Here is a 6189-nt window from a genome sequence, read left to right on the forward strand (position 1 = left end):
AACTCGAGTTCCCATGTCGCCTCTTCTTGACGATGGTGCTTCCAAAGAACTATTACTAAGGGTATCGACTTATTCCTTAGTACTTTAACTTTCCGATCTAGAATAGATTCGGGTCTCTCCTCATATCAATTGGATTATCAATTCCAATTTATATACACGAAATTTACTTGAGAATAAGTTCCCTCGTCCTTTTGCGGCAGTTCATTACTCCTACCTCATTCCTAGGGCTCATCTACGGAGTATCCTATTTTCCAAAGACTAAAATAGTCATCAACCCATTTCTTGTTACCTATCACATGAATAACACTTTCCTATTAATCTATTTTAAAACTATCATAGACCAATTAACTTAAGTCCTCGTACTCGAACACTATATTACGGTCTTAGCTTGAACTCTGAATTTCTATCATAATGAGTGGTCGATATCATTTATAGGACAAAGACTAATCTCAACTAATCACAATGAGACACAATTATACGAAGCCATAATTTGGGTAGTATACTACATCGGTAGACTAACACTTCTTGGTCTTATCAAACAAGGGGATCTATTATGACAACTCACGAGTTGCAAGGCTCAAACTCTACACAACATCAAAGCAAGGTGTTGTAGAAATTGTTCAAGAGAATCAAAAGAATGACCATAGGGTATGAAATGATTAACTACTAGGTCGAACAAAATGACCTCGAGTAAGAACCCATCTGGCTTTTCAACCGAAAGTTGAAACACATGGGTTTTCAACCCAAAAGACGTCTACTGAGATTTGGATCATGTGGACTGGCCAGGTCCAACATCATCACCTCCCAGTCACACGGGAAACATCGTCCCGAACTTGGAGAGCCATGAACATACTATACATAACAAAATATAAGCTCATTATGACAACTAAACTTATCTTAAGGTTCCCTATCCTATTGATCTCAAACCCCAAACCTCTCTTAAGACATATACACACAGACATACGTACACAGGCAAAACACACTATTCATAAAATCTATCCTGTAGCAAAAGTCGATTTGATATTCCGTCGCACTTGATCATTTGAACGTAGAGACTATGGTTCAACCTTTGATGCAACGTTTACCTTGAATTTGTCTTGTATCGTCATTCTGTGCTTTTCCTTTACCTCGTACATATCTTTTCATTCCTCTTTGTAGTTCAAAAGAACCATCATTTTCTTAAGGGAGCTGAAATGCTCTAAGTTCTCTTTCATTCTTCTACATCATCACCTTAAGAATCTAGATTGTAGAGATATCCTACTAATCTAGTAGTCTATGTTCTTTTGAAATTGTGATCATGCAACTTATAGCAATCTATGTTCTCTGGGAAAACATATGTCACTTTTCTATCATTCATCTGATCATAACATCATAGACTGCGAAAATATACCATGAAAGGCAAAATATTCAACATTTCATCATAGCAGGCTCTTTACATAAACATATTCATGAAGCATTTTAGAACATTAACATCTTTAAAATGTTGAAACTGCAGTTACCTTCTTTCCTTGATTGAGCACGATGCAATGGAGTGTTGAGCGGTGCCATATGAACCCATGTAAGTATAAAGAATCAAACTAGACTCGACTCTTTAGAATAAGGTTTCTAGGGCCAGAGCGAACGAACCGCTCTGATACCACTCTGTCACAGCCCGCTACCCTTAATGACAATTTAGCCGGGATTATGACTTGGGATGATAATTAATAAGTGATAACGGATATGGACAATTACTTAACATTAAAGTATATGGAAATGTCACTTATAGATAAAAAGCTAGGATCATATATGATCATTTGGATACTTATAAAACATACACATAAAAGAGAACTGATTAAGGTGGGTTACCCAATAACATGTGTAACAACTTCACAACTTAGAGTTATCCTAATCAAAGTGTTTTGCAGCGGAAAACGTGTGAGATATACATATGAAGATGTATACTCAAGGTTACATTTCTTGAAATGTCAAAGGAACACCCGCTCAACATCATTCCATTCCATCAGCTGCTCAACCTGCACATTTAGAAATACATGCAGGGCTGAGTATAAAAATACTCAGTGGGCATAGCCGAAAATACATTCATGCATACATATATAAATTGAACTGCCATAACAGTAACACACAAGGGTTTTCTTAAATGACCTGCGCTTACTAAAATATTTCTTTCATTTTCATAAAGTCGATCGGCCGATCATTTTCCTTCATATGATCCATATCTGTTCCTTTCTGTCACGCGCCGGGAAGGAGGCCTCCTTACCACGGACGCCAAGACCGGTCGCAAGCGACTCGCGGTCTCCATGAGTGTTCACGTTAACCCTAGCTAGCGACCTTTGTCTAGCATAGGATCCCAATTGGATTTCCTTTAAAGTTGGCGAACCAACACAGATAGGATACATATAAAAACATAAACATTTTTGGCAGTCAATCATTTCATAAACATTTCATTTCATTTCATAAACATTTCATTTTCATTTCATAAGAGTCATTTATCATTTGGGCATAATAATAAACTGAAATTAACCGTTAAAATCATCTCATGCATATATTCGTATAAGAGGCCTACGACACGCAGGGGATCTCTATATACATAGTAAAAGTAATGCCCACCTGGTTAGGCAAAGCCTGAAGATCATAATCACATATAAACCTGTCTTGGGAAAGCAGCGCTAATCCCCCTGGTTACAAAGCCTACAAGAAATCTATTCTCAATAGGTCTCCTTGTATCTAATCTTAAGTCATGGTGTAGTGATTAACATTCTATGATTCACTTAGCCGGGTTTTCAAAATTTAATAAATAATTGAAAACATTTCTCTTGAGTTAAGAACATCAACAATATTCTTACTCGTCTTTCTTTAATAATTGGAATTATAAATAAAACCAATTAAATCATAAATACTTTTTATTTCATGATGCAAATGAAATGTCATGTCATGCTTAGCATATGATAAGTAATTACTTAAAATATGCACATAATAATAATTTAATATTATTATGAAAACTAGTCTTTGAAAATAATTAATTAAACTAATTAATAGTTCAATTAATAAAACATAAGACAACCCAATTAAATTAATTGAAGGTAGTCCAAAGTCCTTAAATAAAATAAGGGCCCAAAACATTTATTAAAACAATGGCCCAACTGAAAAATAATTAAACAAACTCGGCCCAATAGACTCGGCCCAACACTCATGCCCTAGCCCAACAGCCCAACACCCATCTCCTTCTTCTCCCCACCATCAGTCACGCCTCCCTTCAGTCCCTCACTTCTCGTCTCCCTCTCTCAATACTCAACTGTTCGAAATACGCCCCCCCCTCTCTCTCTCAGCCATCAGTCAGCCAACTCCCGCCGCCGCAGCTCCCTTCGGCGAGGCAGCCGTCGACCGGCCTCCTTCTTTGGCAACGACGATAGGTACCGCCGCCTCCTCCCTCCGTTCTCACTCAGTCCGCTCCCAGCGGCTGCAGCAGCAAGGCCGCCGCCGACCGCGACTCCCTCACTCTCTGCTCACTCCGACCGACAGCAGTAGAAGAACCACCGCCGTCGCCGTCCTTCCCTCGACAAAATCCAGTCCAGACCCGGCTCAGAGCGGCAACAAGGCCCTTGCCTCGCCGCCTCTCCCTCAAATCTCCGGCGACAGCAGGCTTTGCCGCCATCGACTCTCCTTTTCCCTCCACTGACTCAACCCATCTCTCTCTCTCTTCTGTGACAGTGGCGAACCACCACCGCCACCTCTCTCTCTCGCTCAACTCTCTCTCATTGAATCAGACCAGCGAGCAACCATGAAGGCCGCCGCCGTTCCCCAGACCAGCCTTCAACAAGACTCATCCCGTCTCTCCCTTCTCTCGGCTGAAACAGGCCCGACATCCCACCGCGAAGAGCGGCGCCCGAGCCCTAGCTCCCTCTCTCTCACCGTGGCCGGGCGACAGCAGCGCCGCTGCCGTGCCGTGCCTCCGTCCACCTCCCGACTCAGTTCACACAGCCACCACACTCGTCTACCCAACTCGACACAACAAGTTTAACATAAAGAGAAAATCATGCTTCAAGAGTCATCTTTTATTGAAACATTGAAGCTTATGCAGTTCAAACTTGTATTTATTGGTTTTCTAGTGCGATTTATAAAGCTAAAGTAAAACATAATTTAAGTTGGTAAACCTTGAATGAGAGGGCTGATCGTTTGCTGTTGAAACGTTGAATGAGAGGGGTGTTCATTTGTTGTTGAATTGTTGAAGGAGATGAGCTTGGAATATATTTTATATAGGCTTATGAATCTGAGTTTCTTTCTTGCGAAGTGATATGTGGTGAGTGATCAAATAATGTCTGCCTAATGGAAAAGGCAGAAACTTGGTTAATGTATAGTTGTATTGCATATGAGGAGTCTGACTGTAAAGGCGTTAATGTATAGTTGTATTGCAGATGAGGAGTCTGACTGTAAAGGCATGGCTTGATTGCCTGTAAAGGTTGTTACTTTAAAAAAAAAAAAAAAATAGGTGGTGTGGGATGCTTGCTTTTAGTTGGCAATAAGGTGGTTGATGGGTGGCTGATGGGAGAGTAGGATATGAGTATTTATTGGTCAATTAAAATCCTTCAGGATAAAATTGTCGAAACTGTAGAAATTCTTCAGGGTTTACTAATTAAATAGCTCGTGAAAATACTTGAATGCTAATTTAAATAAATATGCAATGCATATAAATTAAATAACTCAATGAAATTAAATAACTCAAATTTTCAAAACTTTTGAAAATCATTTTTGTTGGAATTAAAATAAATTCTTTTTCTCAATCCGGCGTGAATCATCTTAACTTCTAAGTTCAAAATTACTCTAAATTTAGCTAGGAAAAAGCGGGGTGTTACACTCGCGTCCTCTTCCGGAGGCTTTGCTGGTTGACGGGGAAGAACGTTCCTTTCACGTCGAATTTGAATTCGAACAACTCCCGGCCTTCTGCTCTAAGTGTAAGATCACTGGACATTCTATTGATAACTGCAATAGAATGAAGAACAATTACAAGGAGGACAGCAGGAAGGGGAAGGCCAAAGACATGCCGCTGGGTAAAGACAATGAAATAATTAATAAGGGAGCTGCCAAGGATGTTAGGGCACCTAACTGGAAGCCTAAATCTTGGGACCAGAATAGGACTGCCCAAGCTCACAGACCGCAGATTATCACTGAAAATCAGTTTGGGGTTTTGGAACAGGTGGCTGTCGAAGAAGAGTAGATTATAAATCAGTTGGGGGTTTTGGAACAGGTTGCTGTTGAAGAAGAGCAGATTCAGACACCGCGGGGAACAAAGAACCACAATCAGTCGTTGGCTTTAATTGATAGGAATATTGATTTTGAGGAGGTCAATGGAGATAGATTGACATCGGGTCCGGATATCTTACAGGCGATCACTATGCCGGTTTTGGAAGAGAGAGATTGGGGAGACGAGTCTGATGGGCAGTCGGATGTTGGCAATACACTGCCTGAAGCAAATTCACAACAGATCGTTATTTTTGAAAGTTCGAACAATCAGGATAAAAATTGGGAGAAACAGGAAAGGATGATGGAAAGCGCTATCAAAGCTCAGCGGATAGTGGAAACTTTTAGGAATTGTGAGGCGGAGGCGCAGGTGAAAAAAAGGGGGAGACCGCCGAAAGATTTGGCGGCAAAGAAACCGATGATTCATGGGGAAGATAGTATCAAGAGTCGTCTCCGAAAGTCGGTGGAGCAGCAACCTAACCAGCAACCTAACCAACAGGCTGAAGATTTCATCAAAAATAAACTTTACAAAGCTTGGGAAGCAGGAGATAAACCTCGAGATTTCATTATTACGTCAGGGAGCTCGAAGAATGATAGAGCCCTGAATAATGTGGCGGCCAAGAGTTGGGCAGCTGAAGTGGAATCGGGTGAAAACCCGAACACGAATTCTCAGTCTTTATGATGAATGTCCTCGTATGGAATGTCCGGGGCCTTACGGACGAATCCAAACGAGTTTTAAAGGAGCATTGCGACTCCTTCTCCCCTGTGATTGTTGGGATTATTGAGCCTAAGACGAATCTCAAGAAGACTTATTCAAGATTTTGGCGTTCTCTGAATCTTATTCCTTGTTTTCAAAATTCAAGACACAACATGAGTTCGAATATTTGGGTTTTTTCTCATCCTTCTGTTACTCATGATGTGATTTTCTCCTCGGAGCAGGTGGTTATCATGAAC

The 6189-nt window shown here is 40.7% G+C and overlaps 1 long non-coding RNA gene across 1 annotated transcript; it reads right to left on the reverse strand.

Moving 5' to 3' along the window:
- Positions 1 to 1653: 1653 nt before the first annotated feature.
- LOC131023971 (uncharacterized) lies at positions 1654 to 4420 on the reverse strand. Its single transcript, XR_009101571.1, has 3 exons — positions 4152 to 4420; positions 2608 to 2688; positions 1654 to 2012 (listed from the first exon to the last, which is right to left on the reverse strand). It is a non-coding gene; the product is annotated as an uncharacterized LOC131023971 (long non-coding RNA).
- Positions 4421 to 6189: the final 1769 nt, after the last annotated feature.

Source organism: Salvia miltiorrhiza, chromosome 4 (assembly GCF_028751815.1).
Source record: "Salvia miltiorrhiza cultivar Shanhuang (shh) chromosome 4, IMPLAD_Smil_shh, whole genome shotgun sequence".
Lineage (NCBI taxonomy): Eukaryota > Viridiplantae > Streptophyta > Magnoliopsida > Lamiales > Lamiaceae > Salvia > Salvia miltiorrhiza.